This window comes from Bombus bifarius, unplaced genomic scaffold (genome assembly GCF_011952205.1).
Source record: "Bombus bifarius isolate JDL3187 unplaced genomic scaffold, Bbif_JDL3187 scf7180000009111, whole genome shotgun sequence".
Lineage (NCBI taxonomy): Eukaryota > Metazoa > Arthropoda > Insecta > Hymenoptera > Apidae > Bombus > Bombus bifarius.
Genome location: NW_022884904.1, coordinates 776,942 through 796,555, shown reverse-complemented (window position 1 = coordinate 796,555; position 19,614 = coordinate 776,942). Strand labels below are relative to the sequence as shown.

The 19,614-nt window shown below is 40.6% G+C and overlaps 1 long non-coding RNA gene across 1 annotated transcript in view; it reads right to left on the bottom strand.

The window, feature by feature from the left end:
• Window positions 1–19,614, bottom strand: part of LOC117213495 — a 59,006-nt gene that overhangs the window by 17,044 nt on the left and 22,348 nt on the right. Inside the window, exons 2-3 of the long non-coding RNA XR_004488669.1 lie at window positions 13,034–13,280; window positions 2,621–2,666 (exon numbers count right to left, since the gene is read on the bottom strand). This is a non-coding gene — a long non-coding RNA (uncharacterized LOC117213495). The remainder of the gene's footprint in view (window positions 1–2,620; window positions 2,667–13,033; window positions 13,281–19,614) is intronic.

Here is a 19,614-nt window from a genome sequence, read left to right as displayed (position 1 = left end):
TAAAAGTCTGGTCAAGATGGATCCTCGGTCGACTCGGAGCCAACTGTGTTCGACCACCTTAACCGATGTTAAGGATTAAAGCCTCGATGGAAAGCAATCGATCGTAAGTGGATAGAAGTGGATAGGCAAGGAAATAGGGAATGGAGAGACGGAAGGGTCGTCCAAGTTCCTTCATGGAAAGAAATCCGGTGGCGTGATTATCGGGCAGACACGATCGAGGAATTGGAATCACGCTTGAACACGGTATGGCCGTTCTTTCTAATCCGCGACGAGACAAGAACCGGTCGATAAACGCGCTATATATCAGAGGCCTGGAGTACGCCGACGGGATGAGAAAGCTGAAAGGGCTACCGGTGAAAAAAAGCCAGCGAAAATCTGCAGGCGTTTGCCCTACATTACCCTTGCCGCGAAAATTTCTGATATTTCGCGTTACCTGGCTCCTGTATCTCTATACGAAACGTATGGAATTCGAGGAGATCAACGGAAGCGGATTGAAGGTAGAGGCCGGAAAGCTGGAACATCTGAAATTCGAATTGCAAGAAGGATCGAATCGAGTAGATTCTCCGTGTGTCGCTTCGTCATTCGTGCGGTGATATTCCTCTGGTAACTAGATTATCGGAGTAAGTTGAAAAGGAATTTCACTGGATGGAATGGCTCGAAGGAGAATAGCCTATGTTACTGTACTCGGAGAAATTGCCCACGTTCGATTCCGAATAACCGATTCAAAATGTTTTTCGATATTTTATTGAGGTACCGAGCGGTTGCGTGAAATTGTCGACTGGAATTCGATATTTCGTCGAGGTACGAAAGGGCTCCGATGAAACTCGATACATTTGCATTTGCATAAGCTGCGTGGAAAGCTCGCGGGGTATTCGCAATTTGTATCGTTCGCGTGTGCTCGAATATCTACTTACGAGCAAATTAAGTTTTCTTACTCGTATCTTTTATTTCCTTCGTTGAGATATTTGTCGAATACTTCAGCGAAGAGTCCAGCCTAGTCCGTTTTGGTCTTTTTTCTTTTCTTTTCTACCAAAATATATCGATCAAATTCGAAACAATAACCGTAAAATTCTACGAACGAAAGCGTACCGTACGAGCTAAAATTTATATAAATGAACATAGATACGCAAGCATCGAGAACTGCGAACCTTTTTCAGAAATCGAGCGGGACCTTCCTTTTAAATTTCACGAGAAACAAGTACATGGAAACGGCGTGCCCGTTTCAATTTAAATATCAATTGGTTCGGGGAAGAAGATAGACTATGTTGAATGAACGGAACGGATTAAACGAGCCGAGAAATCAGGTGAAAGGTTGAGATACAAATGGATGCGTCTGAGAACAGCAGTCAGCAAGGCTGAAAGAACCCAGAGCCGTTACTGCTCGTACTTCCAAGGGAAAAAGAGATACGAAACGGTTTATTCTCAGCTCGCGCGTATTTTCTTTTGGATCGAGATACAGCCGCGTTCCTCCAGAGAATGTATTATTTCTCATTGCGAAGATGTGGATCGATAATGTTCGTCTCGTTTATACAGAAGGCTCTCTGTGGCAGACACTCGTTCCGTGAACATCGTGATGCAACGCGTTGTGACTGATTGTCCTTCGTTCGACTGAAAAGCCTTTGTCACCCTATACATACACGCTCTTTGCTGAACGCGTCAGCTTCCGGAGACGTGGAATCGCAGGCGCGGTAAACCGAAAACGAAAGAGTAATCGACCTGCCCGTCCGATTCTTACATTCTGCCAGAATCTCTGTCGCTCGTCCAACGAAATTACGTAACACGTAAGTACGCGATTCGTCCATCTCCTCTTTTGAAAATGCATTCGAGATTTCTCCGTTATCTTTTCAGTATCGCTTCCAAAAGCCTTAATTCCATTGTCGAGTATTTTAGTTGCCGCCGAAACTCTTAACGTCAATTTCGATAAGTCGATCTCTCCAACTCTCGACGAACACCCTCTTTCGTCGTTGCGCGGTACGGCGCGGCGAAGTAAAGTAAACCAAGACTTTGCACCCAAAGAAATACAATGACCCGCTTCGAAGGCTGACCGAGCTCGATTGTTCGAGTCTGCCAACTTGCCATATAAAATCCAAGAATTACAGTTGAATGTAAGTGGAGTTACCGTTCAATGAATTTATAGGGGCTGGCTTAATTTCAAGCGTCAGCTTAACTCGCGGCGAAGGGTAAATTAGATAGAAGAAGACAACTCTCTTCCATAATTTAATGCGAGGAACTCTGCGTTTACTCTGATGCTTTAATTCCAACCACTCGGCGCGCGCTCTTCGGCAAAGGAAAATTGAGGGTCCGTTGATAAATCGAGATTACGGGCTAACCGTTGCCTCGAGCTCGCTACTTTCTATGGAAAGAATGGCACGGACATAGCCATGAGAAATCGTTGCTCCACTCCGCTTGTTATCTTTCTGTAGAATATAGAACGTAAATTATACGAGCACAGTGGTGGTAATCTCGAGGAAATCGGAGGAATCCTGCGTAATATGTATGTGTTTCGAAGATAAGCGAAGCGATTGCGATGCAACTTGATTCGTTATGTTCTTAGGATTATTGACAGCAATATTATCGGTACGCTAGTACATAATTTCTTCGACTCGTGCGTGCTGCTTACCAAAATCTCCAAGTATACGGTTTTCGACTTCCAATTTTTCCGATTTCTACCTGCAACAAAAGAAGACCAATTATATTATTAATACGGGTGCAGATGTTAAGATTACTAGCTTTAAAACGCCTCTTTATCGCCAGGAGCATTCGATGATACGAGTTTGCTAATGCCTCTTCTCCGATTAAATACGATTCGTGTATTTTTTTCCATTTACTTACTCCCGAAAGGATATATGTATCCATCGAGAACCTTATACCTCTATCGGATAAATAAATCATCTTCGACTTTACTGCGTGTTGTGAATAAAACAGGACGTGAAATTGAATTCGCTTACAATTAATAATTTCTTTGCGTCAATAATTATCAAATACCATTTCGTAATATTATTTAATCAATACGCTAATGTCAAACTATATTTTGCTGTATTCGATCCTGCTGCAAAATGGAATCCATAGTCGAATATATTTGATTTTGTTCCTTAAAAGTTTCTTCGTTCGCTGTTAACTATGGTCAATTATGATCATTCGAGTAAATGGATTTGACTTAATTTTGATTTAATCCTTTTGTTAAATATCGCTTATCGTACACGATATTAAAGAAAAAACAAACCTATATTATCGAGAGAAAAACATTCGATTACCACTGTACGATCATCTTTGTCAATTTGAATAGAACACAGGTTGCTACGTAACGATACATTGGTTGACCTCGACACGTGTGAAAAATGAGAACGCAAACACTCGTGATTAATTACAACATACGTTGCTCGTTCGCTTATTTATCCTTGGAACTTTTGGCAGAAAAAATATCCGTAACGCGAATTCTTCCCACTCGATTTTGTCGTATAAAGCTTTCGAGATTTGCCAAAGTGTCGAACTAATAGCAGATAAATGACGGATTTCTCGTTTCTTCCATCATTGAGATTTACACACTTTTTAAAGAATAATACGTTGTAATAGTCGAATAAAATTCGTAGAAAGGAGACAGAAGAAATATTTATTCGTCAAATCAGTGAAAGAATCAACAACGAGAAATACCATTTCCCTGGATGACATGGTCTGAAAAGCAAACAAACGTATCGGCGACACTCAGGCAAATCTCGATATTACTTTGGTACATATTTCGTGTTTCCAGTGCTCTTGAGCGTAACGCGAAACCTCTCCCTACAAATTCGATGCAGTTTGAGATAGTAGCGGATAACACAGGAATTCGGAAGGGTAAAAGTCGGCGGATAGAGGGCAAAACCAACCTGAAGAAAAATCCAGATTTTCAATTTGTCGGATACGTACGAAAGATGACAGAATCTCGATTCTATGCACATTTTTCGAGACCGATCTCCGTGAATCTTTCGTCAATGGCTAAACAGACGATCTCCTTTTCTTAATTCTACTCTCGTGCAGTTTCTTTCGCTAACGACGGATTTGTAGGTTTTGACCTCATTACCCTTCCGTACGCGGACATTTGTTTTTGCGGTCTGTTGACAAATTGCAGTTAAACTATAAAGAACTGGACTAAAACGCTCGAAATCTTTATATCGATAAAAATACAAATTCTTTTGAAAAACATTCAAGAGAGAAATTTTGCTTGGCTCGTCGATTCTTCGAATTTCCTAGCAGAAACGTATAATGCAGTAATAAATAATCTGGATATCTGGAGAATAGGAAACGCGGGGTTGGAAATATTTTAAACGCGTCTATACACGAACAAAAGAGGCGAATCCCGAGTGCGGCAATGTTCATATTGGTCTCGCAGGTCCGCCTGGAACTACTGAATTAAATTTCGTTGGAAAAATTCACGAGGCAAGCAGAGAAAAGAGATCCCCAGGCGAACGCGATGCTGCATACGAACGGTTCTATCTTATTTGTTTTGTATGTTAAACAGAACTGTATATAATGGCATGCAACGTTCGCAGATGAAATCGTTGGACGCACGTGCCCCTTTCTCGGACTCTCCATACATATCCTTGTTATTTATGACATAACAGAAGAGTGTCTGACACGAGGAAAGAAAGGGACAAGTCAGACACCAGCTTATGATAAAATCGAATTTCTTCCGATCGGATTGGAGAATGCAAGCTAAAGCGAACAAAAGAGAATATCTGTTCGGTAGCCGTTCGATTTCGATGCTTTTGAATTATTCACTGGGAACTGTTTTATTTCCTTGGTACACCGTGCGATTTGTAACGTCACCAAACAAATTGTCACCTGTTACCGGACTTTTGACCCTTTTAATTCGAATGTCCAATCACCTAAAATGCACCAATACAGCGACATCTTCGCTATTCGAAAATTTGTTATCCGAGTGTCGTATTATACGAAAGTTCCACTATTCGAAGGTTTTATTAACGGAACGATATTTCCTCTTTGCGTCTTTTACCATTACGCGTTCTTTCTACAAGTTTATCGTACGTGTTATTATCTGGTGACGTCATAATGACGTCAGAGAGGAAGTGCGTGATTGTGCCAAGCGTCGGAAGAAAACAAAAGATACGTATTTCGCAAACTAGAAAAATACGCGGTAGTGTTGTAAAAACGACAAGAATCTACGATCGATGGCATCAAGAAGTAGCATTTGAAAAAGTATTTCAGAAGTATTTCAAAAAGTAGAAAATCTTTAAAGGAATTGGAAAATAAATATTTAACCATTGTTGTATAGCAACGATTTCTATTAACATAAAGTAACGATAGAAGATAGCGGAATGCCTGTATCTAGATGTACGTTATGCGAAGAAGTTTCGAAATAATACATATTGCTGTCAAACATCGGAAGTCCTTGTATCGTAAGAAAGAAGATTGCAATGAAAATGACGATGAAAAGCTTCGTTATTTCAAGGTGTTTGTGGCATTAGAAAGAAAATTTAGATCGAAGTACGAGCAGAATGTAAATTCAACGTAGCTTGAATCAACAAATTTATTTAATTTGAAAGTAAGAAAGATATGGAATCCATAAATAATTTTTGTATTATTTTGTACATAGAATAATTCTACGAAAAAAAAAGTGTTCTACTATCCGAAAATTCTCCCATCCGTTATTTGTTCTTTTCGATCGAATACGTCAAACTGAATATAGATTCTATACATAATGACATAATTGGTGCACTATAGGTTATGGGCAGCTAGCTTTCATGGCAATGAATATTTGATCAATTGTTTCTATAAAAGAAAAATGTTACGTTTTTCTTCTGAACAAAGCATTATAAGGAATAAATGTTTACGAAGCAAGCAAAAGAAGCGAGAACGAGCTATAGCGCTTTCAAAGAATAATACGTTTCTTCTCTTAGCAGAAGACTTTTCTGTCCCTACAAAAACATGACCTAAATTCAGAGGCACTGATAAAAGGGAAGTACTCTGGCTCGAACCTAGTTGCAGAACGCCGTTTGATCTTTATTAGATCATTTTGTTAGGGTAATTCTATTACGAGCATAATTGGAAGCTTCGCTTCTCGAATTCTATTCCATTTAAATTTGTAGGCGACCTGACATCAATTTTTTAATAAAGCTACGCTTTAATCGGCTATAAATATTCCATATTCGTCTCGAAAGAAACGACTTTCTGCTTGGCTTTTTAATTACCGATAGAAATTCATTTATTTATTTAATTTATCGGTCTCGATTAAATCCCTTTCCTGGATTAATCTCTTCCTTTTACGTTACTTTAGATTAACAGGATATCGTTCATCGAATAGAATATTCTTAAAGAAAATTCTTTTTCCAGATGTTCTTCTATTATAAATTTTATATTTCGCTCTAATTAATTGCTCGTACATGACGCGTTCCTCTTCCGATATTGACTTTGTGATACGAAGTTTCAGTTTACAGCTGACATGTTCGCATTTGGAATTTGCATACATAATGTGACGATTAAAATGGCCGTCCCCACCTGATCAATTTGTAGACCCTTTAAGACGTTCGCACACGTGCGTTATTATGGATCGGTCCAACCAATTCAAGATCGTTTACATGTTGCAAGAAATATTATTAAATATTAGTCGTATTAGAAATGGCAACTATAAATAGGGCATTAATTATAGATAATTAGAAAATTATCACGATTCGTTGTTGATACAAACATCCTTTTAAACCGCTAAAGTCGCTGCAATTCCAAAGTGAATAAAATTGTACTTAGACGGAAACAGTGGAGCTATGAAAATAGATCAATTGTCTGGTAAGAATTTGTGTCGCATGAGTAGATAGAAGTAGTCCTCTTTACAAGAATAGTTACGTAATCTCGAAACTGCAGGTCGAATAATAGATATGTTCGTATAATATACATATCATTGTATAATATAACAATAAGTATCTCGTCAGCGATAAAAGCGTAGAATCGATGGATGGTAAATTGACTTTTGCACCTGTTAAACACCGCGACGCGTGAGACGTAATTTAAAAAACGACTGCAACATTTCTTCGTGGGCTGTTCTCAAAGTCAGTGAACTCTTTGCATTCTTTTAATGAGCTCTTTTAAATTCAGGGCCTGCACGCTGGTCTACCACCTGCATTATGAGTCCAGACGTTCGTTATTTCACAATTACATATGAAATAATATCCCTACCGTTCCATCCCTTTCCTCTGTCGTTGTTGAATTTCGTAGCAACTTGATTTTTATTTTAATATCATGCACGATACATCGTATCTTGCAACGAGACTCGGGTATTTCGTACTGGTTGGCTTTCCCCTCGTAAGACGCGAGTTAATAATAAATTTTGTAACTTTACAAAGCGATGAATCTGGTTGGAAAGATTACGACCAAGATTTCAAAAAATTCGTAAATCGAGAATGCCGGATCTTTACGAGTTGCTGGCAAACAGCTAATTGCAATTGACGTTTTCCGATGGATGCTATCGATTCGATGATATTAACCGTCGAATCGCAATCATTTTTACTCGTACACTTTAGATCGTGAATGCCAAAATTAACGACGAGAACGACTCGGTCGCGTCGCGTATAAATCACATTTTCCCAGGTTTCTGGCCGCGTCTTATCTTATATCGTCAACACAGAGACGCGCTCGCAGGGAAGTTTAAACGGGCAAGATTAAAACATCGTCTGTGGGAAACACGAATATGCATTTTTCTCGTATTAACTGTAAATGATGGCCGACACAAACGTGTCCGTTCCACTCGTAATTCATTTTATATTTCCCCCGTTTCCTGTTAACTAACACACACGTGGAGAAACGCGTCGCAACATTACAGACCCTCGCCGTTCTTTATCTCTATCTCTATCTCATTCATAAAGGAGCATACACACATAAACGTCATGGCGAGCTCGTGATTCGCAAAAGCGTAACCGAATTTCCCTCGGTCTTTAATTTTTACTTCTTTTTCTGCACAATCTCTCCGTAGCGATCCGCTTTGTGGATTCACCTCGACTCTCTCCATTTCCGTACCGGAGAATCGGCTTTCTCCTCCCCTCCCCCCCTTTTTTGTTTCCTCTTTCTATCTTTTTGCTCTTCTTGTTTTATCGTAGAATCACTGTATTCGAGACTACGGGGGGAATTTTCGCGATACGCAGCTTAGCAGCGCGAACGCGAAATTGTCGATGAACGTTTGCACGGACAAACGTAATTGAAGTTGCAGGCTAAATGATACCCGCGAATGCTTTGATACTTTGACGAAGTACTAATTGATTTTTCCAAATAACTTAACTACCTCGGATTAGATTTAATCTAGATGCGTTTACCGTGTAAGGAAAAAGCAAAAAAAACGAAGAATTGCGAAATATCTGGGTTAATTAAAAAAGAAATAAAATAAACGAGAAAAACACGATGTAGGAAACGATCCTACCGCCTCGATGGTATTGGTATGTTGTACGTTGAATCCCCGATGGGTGAACGCTGAAGGAATCGATTGTACGCGACCCTGGCTCGCGTGGGCTCGTAGATTTTCCAGGATTTCGTAACCCAACAACGCAGCCTGGTTGCATGATGCAATCCTCGAGTGTAGGATGTGCTCTGGTGCGTGTTCAACCGCAAAGCACGGACGTGCACAGGCGTGGGTATTCACGTATTTACGCCCGCATCCGAGCGTTCGCGCTCGCGTTCTCGCTCGCGTTCTCGCTCGCACTCGCACCCGCGCCAACTGAGACGAGGTGTGCCCCGAATAACGGCACCGTTCTTGTACGCTTGAAACACGCGCAGGTATAAATAAGGTTTATGACGTCATCTTGCGAGCACAGAGCCCCGAATCCGTTCCGTTGTTCCAGTTCCTTCCTCGTTTCTCCCTCTCTTCTTCTTTCTTCTATTCTATCAGCGCCGCCATCACTGCGATCCTCTTCCGCTTTTGTCGGCTCGTCGAAATACATAAGCAGAAGGCAATCGTAGATATCGGCGATTATTCGTTTATTTAACGGGCACGGGCCCTTTTGCGTCGAACACGCGAGCACAAGTATAAAAGAGCGAGCGTTAATCTCGAGCTACGATTTCTGCACTTTCACATAATACGAATGCTTTAAAGGAAGTTAGGGGATCCGTGAAACAAGTCGGCGATTTCGCTAACGCCGTTCGCAGTTGAGCAACGTCTCTTGATACGATCGACGTTACTTAAGTTAGTCCGCTATGGAGCGATACGAAGAAGTTGGCTTCTTCTAATGAATAATCCCGGGAGCATGCAGTTTCAGACGTTCTTTTCGAATATCTGGACAGTCAACGAACCGATAGAGCACTTAAATGGTTAAATTCGATGATTTCACAAGAAGGTGACGATTCGAGAGATAGCTAGCTATCCAGATCATGGTTGCCGGTTTACGAATTAGAATAACACGATCTATGTTTGCGAGATGTCAACAAAGACTTTTGGCATCAATGACGCAGTTTAGTGATAACTACGTTATCAGCTAGGGCTATCTATAGGCAAATTCCGGTTTCATACTTACAGGCCTGGTATTGAGTCGAAAGCCTGTGTATACACCGTGTTAACCCGATGATCATTGCTCCCTCGATAAATAGCGATGATACATCGTGAGATTCATGGTCGTGAATCTTCCTCCAACGAAATCATGTTGCTCAAATGCAACGTAGTTTTTGATCTCTGGATCTCTAGAATAAACTAGCAGTAACTGTACGAAGGCACGATAGACGACAAATAATCGCAGGATTATATGTATTCGCTTCGGAAAGTGGCCGGTCGAAATCGTGGCTGTTTAGCATTCCACAGTTAATTACATCGTGAACGGTAACCACGGCGCGCGAGGGTAGCTACGTAAAATCGTGATTGTTATTTTTACCTTTGGCCGCTCGCTCGTTTCCACTTATTCGACCCAATTACGCGAAATCTAATTTTCCATGGGGCTCAACACGTGCGGTTTACCCGTGCCACCGGACCAGTTCTCATTTTATAAAAGTGCCTGCCCGATTATCCAGAGGAAAGAGAGAACTGATACGAAACGCGACAAAAAAAGAAGAAATCCCGTTAGAACCCAGACAATCGTCGACTAGTTGCCAGTCAGATAAACTCTTAATTAATGCTATAATTAAGATCAAAGATTCGAAGCTTTAGCCGGGCTTTAAACGAGAACCGGCCTCTGTGCATTCGATCGGGTTACGGTGATTTATAAATTCATTCGTGTGTCTTGTGGAAATTCGTTCAAAGTGTTTTTAGATATCGGAATAATGTACATGTGTCTCTTGAGTTTTAATTTACTTGGCTGCCGATTAAGGTATACAAGATATGCAAGATATCGCTATTTTCTTCACGAGTGGGACAGCAGAGTGCGGGGACAGCGCTGTATAAAAAGATCGGTCACCTAGAAACGTATCGATATCAGGAGAAAAAAATATAAAACGCTAGCGATCAATTTCGAAAAGGTACATACGTCGTAACTACGGTAGAAAGTATTCGTAATTTCTTTGAAACAGAATAACATTTTTAAAGTTCGACCAAGCGATTTGAACTTTCTTACGCTAAGAAGTTGGAAGGATTAGTTTAGTAGATGACGTGTAAAAAAGTTGTCGAGAGAAATGCAATTGGTCCGAATCGTGAAGAAAAACGTAAAGCATCTTACTCGTTATCGCATTTTACAAGTTTTTTTTAACGTCACGTTAACCGTGACGAAACTTTATATTTTAAAAAATTTATATATATAAACCGCTTACATTATATATTACACCACTTATACAAAAAATTAGGAGATACGATAAACACTGTACGACCGAGGAATAAAACCAGACCAGGATTTCTCGTTTGAAAACAAAGATAAAGAGAGGCATATCTGTTGGACCACAGATAAGAAACTTAATAAACGATGAAAGTTTCACAAATAAATTACATGGGAAGACTTTGCATGTACTTTATTTGGAAGAAACGAGGCAATGCTTCCTCGGAAAACGAAAATGGAAAAATTCTATTCCGCATGAATTGATGGAAGAATATATCCTGAAAAGTACATTTTCTGCGCTCGCGTTTGGATAACTTTCCTTCAAAGTCTGGTAACGCGAACGACGAATGGACCGGTAGAACGCATCAACCGAGAAATTTCTATTATAGAAAGCGGTATATACACCAAGGAAAGGAAATGGCTGCGATGATTACCGACTACTGTTGAGCGCTTATTAACGATAATAAAAATTCATTGTACAAACGTCGAACAAGTTGCAAATATCTTTAAATCTGAAGAGAAGAAAATTGCACAGCCTCGCACCATCCAGAGCTGTTCTTCGTATTTCTTTTTTCGTTCGAACTCCAAAAAGATTAATCCCCGTGAATCGTAATCGCGGAGAAAAAAATATGGCGCGTTCCCGTGCAACAGCCGGTTTTTCCTCTTCGCACATTCTGTCTCCCCTTTCCATTTTCCAACCGCTCGAAACCAATTGAATTTTAACGACGAATCGTTAACAGAGCTGCCTGAATGCAGGTACATCGTCATTTCTAGCGGAGTTAGATAGGAAAGCACGAAATTCATCGAAGAATCCTATTATTTGTTTCGATTGTGAGACGATGAATACGCGCGAAGCGAAAGATGCAAAAACAGATGCATCGACGACCCACGCGTATCGATCTTTTTCTCAATTCGGAAAATTCACGGTCTAGCTGTATACCGCTATTAATTGCGAATAGAATTTGATTGAAAAATTATTGAAAAATGTGATATGCATTTCACGTTGCCCGATTGATTGGATTTTATTTCGATTGATTTGTTGGCTTTGAACAAAATTTTACTGAATTTTAATATCATTTTTATAGGTAATTTAAATACTAATAATGTGTTTCATGACTTTATCGATATGTTTATATGATTTTTACGAGGATAGAGTTGTTTCATCGGTGGGCATATATTATTTACAAGCTTCGTTCAGGTACTACGACACAAGATCTTTCGATCGTTCATTCATTATTTTCATTGCTTTGTAAAAAAACGTCACCTAACTCGCTCTGTATCGATCGTTTATAAACCTGTCGGAAAATAAATCGGTACAAAGTAATTTATTTTATTATCGCGTTCGAACGGCGTGCTAATTGAGTGGTGGTGCAATCTGTTGCAAGCTCGTCGATAATAATTATTGCTTTCTTCGCGTCGTAATCGACAGCGCTTATTTTCGAACGCTTGACGAGTGAAAATTCGATGCACGAATAGTCGAGGATCGCATACATTGGACGGAAAATTTTCTATTGTCAATTGTTTCAATCGCGATTTAATTATAAAACAGTTACAGAATTCCAAGTAACAGGTTGCTTTCTAAATATATATGTTTACTGATATTTTCAATTTTTATTGAAAGCACGAACCTACCTTTTGAACGAACGTTCGTGTAATTGCGAACGGGAAATGAGTCACATAGGTGACTCAAAAACGTCGTTAAGTCGTAATTAATTCATGAATAAAGGCAGGTTTGCTTGCACGATGAACCTAAACGCGTTAAGCGTCATTAAGTCTCAGAAAGTTAACCAAGGACAAGCAACACGTAACACTGTGACAATAATATAAAGCATAATGTCGAAGGCTAAATTCTTAATGGCAAGATGCGTTGATCGCGAAACCACCAACAACTCTACTTACAAGAGCGCAACAGCTTTTACCAATGTATCGTGCAAGAACAATTTCAATCGACCATCTGTTTATTATTTAAAGAAAGCACAGAAAGAAAGAAAGAAAAACGAATGAATGTGCGTAAAAATATCGCATGGTCGCGAATCGAATCGCTCGCAAAGAATTGAATTCCAATTGAGGAAACGAAATCATAATATTTTCTCTGACGTTCTTTAGCCTGGCGTTTTCTGTAACGACCAAATCGCCGGCCAGATGCTGCACGTACGGTAGGCCAGCCTCGTAAATTATTCTTAAGTGCTAAACAACCTTGCGTTAAGTAACGTGCACAACCAGGCCGGAATATTCCTCTAATAAACGGACGTTTGTGCGCTCGAATTCCGTGAATTCGATGCTCGTGAATCAGCGTGCCAGGAATACTCGAATTTAAAATTTCATACGTACTTTGAGAACAGACTTCTGCAGAACCTTAGATCGCTCGAATATTTTAAGCTTGAAGCCCGAGCTCGTTCATTAACACCCTTGTCGCGAAATATAATTTCGCTTTGGGAAGTGTTACTATAGACGTTCGATCGCCAACTGCACGGATTGTGGCGCGAATTTTGGTCCTTCGCCGAATGATGGATAATTGATCAAGGGGTGATCACTGCCAAGGTTCACGGCGTTTGCGAAGCAACGGCAGGTCTCCTGGGAAATAGAAGCACATTCGAACGTTAGAAACATGTCGATGTCCAAGACGTTCGAATAACGATACTTTTTCATGTACATATTGACCCTATCGAGGGAAATTTCGTCAGATTTTTGACGCTGCGAATTTTCAAACGCAAGCGTTAACTCCTTGATTACTTGCAATATTTTACTTGTAAATTACCTGTAATATTATATATCTTTGAAACTAGAATTTTGTTAAAAACGTATGTATATAATGTTCCAAAGAGACCAAGAGATTGGAATACAAAAATCTACGTTCTTGGTCCGTTATTTTTTGCTTCAACGATCAAAGAAATTCCACCCCGGTAAACGTTTAAACTCTACGCAGAAATAAAAGTCCTGCAAATCCAACTGGCTCTCTGTAAAATATCACGTGCAATTTACATTTACGGCGCGCTACAAATTTAATACATAAATTTCATGCCAAGCGCGGAGCCGTTTCGTTACTCAAAAAACCGACAAACAAGAGACAAAAGGATAAAAAAGAAAAAAGCAACAAACAGGACAAAAGAGCAAAAAAGCAAAAAAAGTTGATACGCGCAATGACAGAATCGGATTGAACGAACAAGTAAACCGTTGTTAATCCGTCGATGGCGTAAGTATTTAGTTTCTGCGTTCTCACATATGTTTATGTTTTATACGTTTTTTCTCTCTTTTACTTTCTTTTCTTCGTCGAACGAAGAAATGCCAATAAAAATTCGTATCGCGACTCAGTTTCCATTTCATCTCCGTTGAACAGCGATTATCATCCGGTTAATGATCACCGGTTTTCCACACTTCACGACAAGATCGCCGTCGCATATAATTGCGTGACCGATCTCTCGGATACGATAACGACCAATTAGGTACAGTGTGCGTCATAAGAAATTATTACTTAAGAAATTATTTCACCATTACTCGAGCTCGTTAATTTCCGGTTATTCAGATTTATCGCGTAATTCAATTAACAACACTCGGCAAGAATAATTAGATCGAACGACGGGACGACGATCCATCGATGTTCCACTGCTGCTGTTTCCGTTGAAACGCGTTGGCCAGAGAAATGACTAAAGCAATTAAACGGATTGAATGCCAACTATTCTTGGCCGTTTCTTTCGGCGTGGAAGTTCCAATGTTCCTAATATACGGCGTATACGCTTCTCCAAATTTTTCAAAGCAGGTATACGAGTCAAATGAAAGTTCGCATCCCTCGTAATCCCACAACGAAGATTCGTTGAAACAAACTTCACTGGGTTAACTGGACTCGTTTATCGTAGACCGTACGCTAACACCGCTGAACCAGACCGAATGATTTGACTGATCGAACGCATCATCTTTGCACGAACGGCCGCGCGATTCTTCATAAGTCTTATGCAAATCTAAAGATAGCCGTAAGCGAACGGAATCTAAGAAAAATGCAAATTCAGTCTCCGGCGTTGGTCGAGATCTCCGTCGATCTGGCAGAACGTTCAACCAGGTCGTTGCATAAAGAAGAGAAAGAGCGAAAGATCGAGCTCCGGATCGAGGTACTATACTACGCGTTTCGTTGGTTCGACGACGATGATAGGCGTGTTACGCGTGGGCGGCTCGTCAGTGTTTCCTCGACAAAGGAGAACACGGTTGTCGGTGGTTGACGTGTGATCGATCCGCCGGATCGCTGCTCGATCCTGATTTACGCCCCCATAAATAATGGCTCCCTTTGCGCCTCCGTGCGATCCTGTCACAGGAATCTATGCACACGAACGACGATCGCGCCGCGGCCATCCAGTGCTCGGTCATCGATCCGTCAAACTGTCGATTCCTCGCTCGCCCGGAGCGGTGTTACGCGGCAAACAGAGTGGAGATGCGTGTCATAAGCAACCGGAGGATACGCTGCGTATCCCGTGTAAACTGTTATTTTCCATGTTAAATGGCTGTTGTCGGGAAACGTTAGAAGACCAGATAAGAAATATACGGCTTCGTTTCGAAAGAACCAAGTACACACGGTACACTTTTTATTCTCTTCGTGCGAACATTTATAACTACGCCCCCGCGAGATTTAACTTTCGAGCAAGAAATATTTATAAGAAGTGAAATGAGAAATTTGAAAAAATTGAACGACAAACGAGATACAGTGTGTCGAGTGCGATCGAAAGAAAAAGAAAAAAGGCCAAAAGCAAAGCCTAGACTCGAACGAATCGACGTTTATCGCGTTTACTCGTTCGAGCAAATGTTCAATTGAATTACCTAACGAACGCGATTAATCACCATTTAATAGCGCATAATGACGTAATAATTTTGCACAGTGCGTGCTGCGATCGATCGTCGGTGACCATTACAACCGGTTGTACCATAATAAACGATGCCAATCTCGCAGGAAAGTACGTAAAACCGGAGATCGTTAAATCGTCCTCGAATAAAACTAAATGAAAACACATCGGCCCCGATGCGTGCGCTCTTTTTACGACCGCGGCCGTGCTTTCGTTCGATTTAATATTTAATGAACATTCGAGTAGCTGTACACGCGCCATTACATCTCGCCGTTAACGAGCACGCGTGTTTACATAATAATTAGTAAACGGAACTGCTGTCTTCTCGAGCGAAGAAATTTGACCAACCGTATGGACTCTTATGAAAATTCTAACGGAAATCGGTCATTAAAAATTATGCTCTACCGATAAATTGCAATTTACGCGCGATATTTAAGACGATTAAGTCCGTGTAAATCGTTGTTCCGTGTAAATCGTTCATCCGTTTCTTCCTAACAAAATGACAAACGAGACAGGATATTATTTTATCCTAACTGCCGTGTGTATATATTATCACAACTGTTAGACCGAAAGCTGAGAAATAGCGAAAGAAAAAAGAAGAAAAAATAATATACAGCTCGTTATTATCGTCCACGAGGATCGTGATATAATAGTCTCGTTAAAAATTTCATTGTGCCCCTTTAATCCCGACGCCCCTTTAACTTTGTGTGCCACGTAAAAGCATAATCGCGGCCCTTACATAGTCATCATCGTCAGACGCTGAGGCAGCGAACTTCGTCCTTATCCGGCTATCTTGGCCGCCTTCGGAAACATTAATCACCCAAAGTATCGCACCAGGTAAAATTTCGTTCCTTCGGTTTTCAAGCGTTACTACCTCGCTTTTCTATTCGTTTTCGGAACGAATCGTAAGGTCGAACGGTAAAACCGTACCTTTTTTATCCTTTATCTACCGATAAACAAGGACCAAACGCTCAGCTATAATTGCATCAGCTGTTCGAATTTTGAACCTTTTTCTCTTCGTTCTCGGTGGCCTCTTTTTCACGATCCCAACACGCCTGCAGGATATGTTTCAACGAAATTTCAGCTGGTTCACACCTGTCCTTAACAGGTGACGAAGTTCCTGCCAAGCCGCCTGTCCTCGTGAAAACCTTCTTAAACTTACACGTGGAACGAGAATCGGCGATGAGGAACTCCACGCGTTTGGACGGTGTAAATTTATCTAGCCACGTGACGTTTTTACGGTTCTCTGGCCGCTATTAGGTGGCTTGCAATCGAGTAAATCTATAGATAGAGTCGTAGTGTATTCGATCGGACTTCTGTAGCGTTGGAATTCAAAGCTTCGCCTTAGAAGCATAGAGAGCGAGCTAAATACTTGCGGAGCTAACAAACCGCGAAGGAAAGATTGTCGCGTAAATATCAGAAATCGGGCGAAGCGGTTAATCGTGCAGACCGGTTGCTGCAAACGTCGCTGTAGGTAAAAAGGCGACAGGTAAAAAAAAGCAAATTCCGTACATTTAAGCGAGAATCGCACGGAAAGAAGATAATAAAAATGTAGGAGACGGCGTCGTGGAGTGCAAGCGTTCGTAACTCGACGTGGGTGTTGTCTGCAAGGACACACGGACGCGCCTCGTGTAATTCCACTCGAGGTCCACAAAGAGGAGGAAGAAGTCGAAGAGACAGAGAGAGGTAGAGAGAGAGAGAGAGAGAGAGGGGGGGGGAGAGAAAGAGGACAGGGAAGGACAAAGAGAGAAAAAAAGTATGTATGTATGTAGGTATGTATGTATCTGGTATCGCGATATCTCGAGCGGAGGCGGACTGCGAAAGAAGCAAGAACTTCTGGATCTCGATTTACGGATACTTAAAGCACACCCACGAGTATAGTCTTCTCCATAGACATTAAGGAAAAAAACATCGTTTCGATATTGATTATTGTCGACCTTGCGCTTAGTTACGTCGAAGAGCTATCGTCACGCGGACTTCATTCGATCGACTTTGAGAATCTTCTCGTCTCTCGCTTAACATTGCTTCCTTTTTTTATATTTACAGTACCGTAAAAAAGTTTTAACAAGTCCGAGGTAAATACGCTATTGCGCTAGATAAATTTGGATAAATCGTTGTATATCTCTCGTTCTTTTTTTCCACAGTTTTTTAATTAAGATCGAGCGTAGTCGATACTCGAACGATAGAAAGAAATCAACGACCTGACGATTCCTTCCTTAAACAACATTTTCACGTTAAGTGGCGTTCGGATGGTGGAAGATGGTGGGATAATCGTTTGCCAGAAAATTATCTACAGTTATAGACGGTGCTATAACCACGCTAATCCTCTGTCAATAGCGCAGACTCTATTTGACTTGACGTAACTTGCACTGTAATGAAATCGGCCGCCTCGAAACGATTAAGCAACCAAAGTGGTCACCTCAAACGAGAATAGTTAACGCGTTTAACTAGTTACCCGCTGTTTCATTAAACACCTCAAAATGGGTCTATTTAACACCTGTTAAGATTCGCCCTAAGATCAACCATGCCGATGTTTAACCAAATCGATACGTCCTTACCTCCAACTTGAAATTGCTTTGCAAGTTGCAGTTTCGTACATGTTGAATATCTAATCCAAGATATCTCGGCCGGTTTATTTAAAAAGTCGCACGATCAACAAACGCAACTTAGACATTTACGTAAAATTTCGTCCTTTGATAAATGAAATTGCGAGCACAAATATTCAGGGTAAGCTAATGACAAAATCGACGCCTATAGAGGAGATTAAAAACTCGTTATGGAAGATATTCGTAAGCTTATCAGTTTTGCGTTACGTCGCAATAATTGGTGCGAAAGAAAAAAATTGCGGATGTTGTTCGAGCTGAAATCATAATTGCGTTCAGCGCGCTTCCCAACGCGATTTAATTAATGCAAAGTTTGCGAAAGGGAAAGACGAGGAGAATGTTCGAGATAAGCGGGCGAAAGCGCAAGGAAAGAAGTTATCCTCGAAATATCGTGTTTGTTGTGCAAACGGGCTTTAAGTTCTCGAAAATGTTACAGTCTCTGGTAATTTACAGGACGAAATTGAAAAACGGATATAAAACGAAGTTGTACTCCTTCTTTCGATATTTCTTGTCAGGCTTGCTAGACGTGCTCTACTTTTAAGCAAGTTCGTAACGTTAGCGCATGGTATACGATTAAATTGACACCGATTCAAACGATAATTATATAGTCGAGAATTGTTTAAGTTTTAATTAAAAGGCAACATACAGAAAATCGTTCACTTACGTTGCTATTTATCGCTGTTTGCAAAACATCGTAAGAGCGAACGCAGATTAAAACAGTTGTTTATTATCCGCGGATTACCTGTCGATCAAATAACGAGGAATTTCTCTTACCAAGGACGATGTTGAACTTGCCATTTTTTTTATTAACGCGTTAATCGCATCGCGATGAAAACATTTATTTACCGTGTTTTGTCTCGCTCTCTTTTTTTATCCCGATGCCCTTTATGGAAACTCTTGCCGCAGACAAGTATTTGCGCGCGTCAACCGCACAATGTTTCCACCGGAAATGTTGGTCGTTTGTACCATGGAATGGCTTGTATTATTCGAAACAAATGACGTTTAAAATAAACAAGAAAATGAAAAAAAAAAAAGAAATACGCACAACGAAAAAGAAAAAGACTATAGATCGCTCGAAAGGGACAGATCAATTTTTTTCTCTCTCTTTCTCTCTTTCTCGTCTCTATTATCTTGTCTGTTATATACGCGTATACATATCACGGGGACAGAGAAATAGAAACTTGATTTCGACTTAGAATATGTGATATATCCGAGCAGAAGATAATTTTACGTGCAAAAATGAGCGGAAGCCTCGCACTCGAGAAAATAGAATTCGAAGCATGTAAATTATACCGGTGTCGTCGACGATCGCGCTAAACGCGTTTCATCGAGAGTCGCTTAACGACGAGCGTGCATTTCCTTGAAAACTTTCTTCTTTCTTCTCGACTTATTTTTCCACGTAGAATAATCCAGGACAGGATTCGGTCGCTTTTCAACGATAGGCATCGTGGACGCGTTGCTTATTTTAACTAACAACAG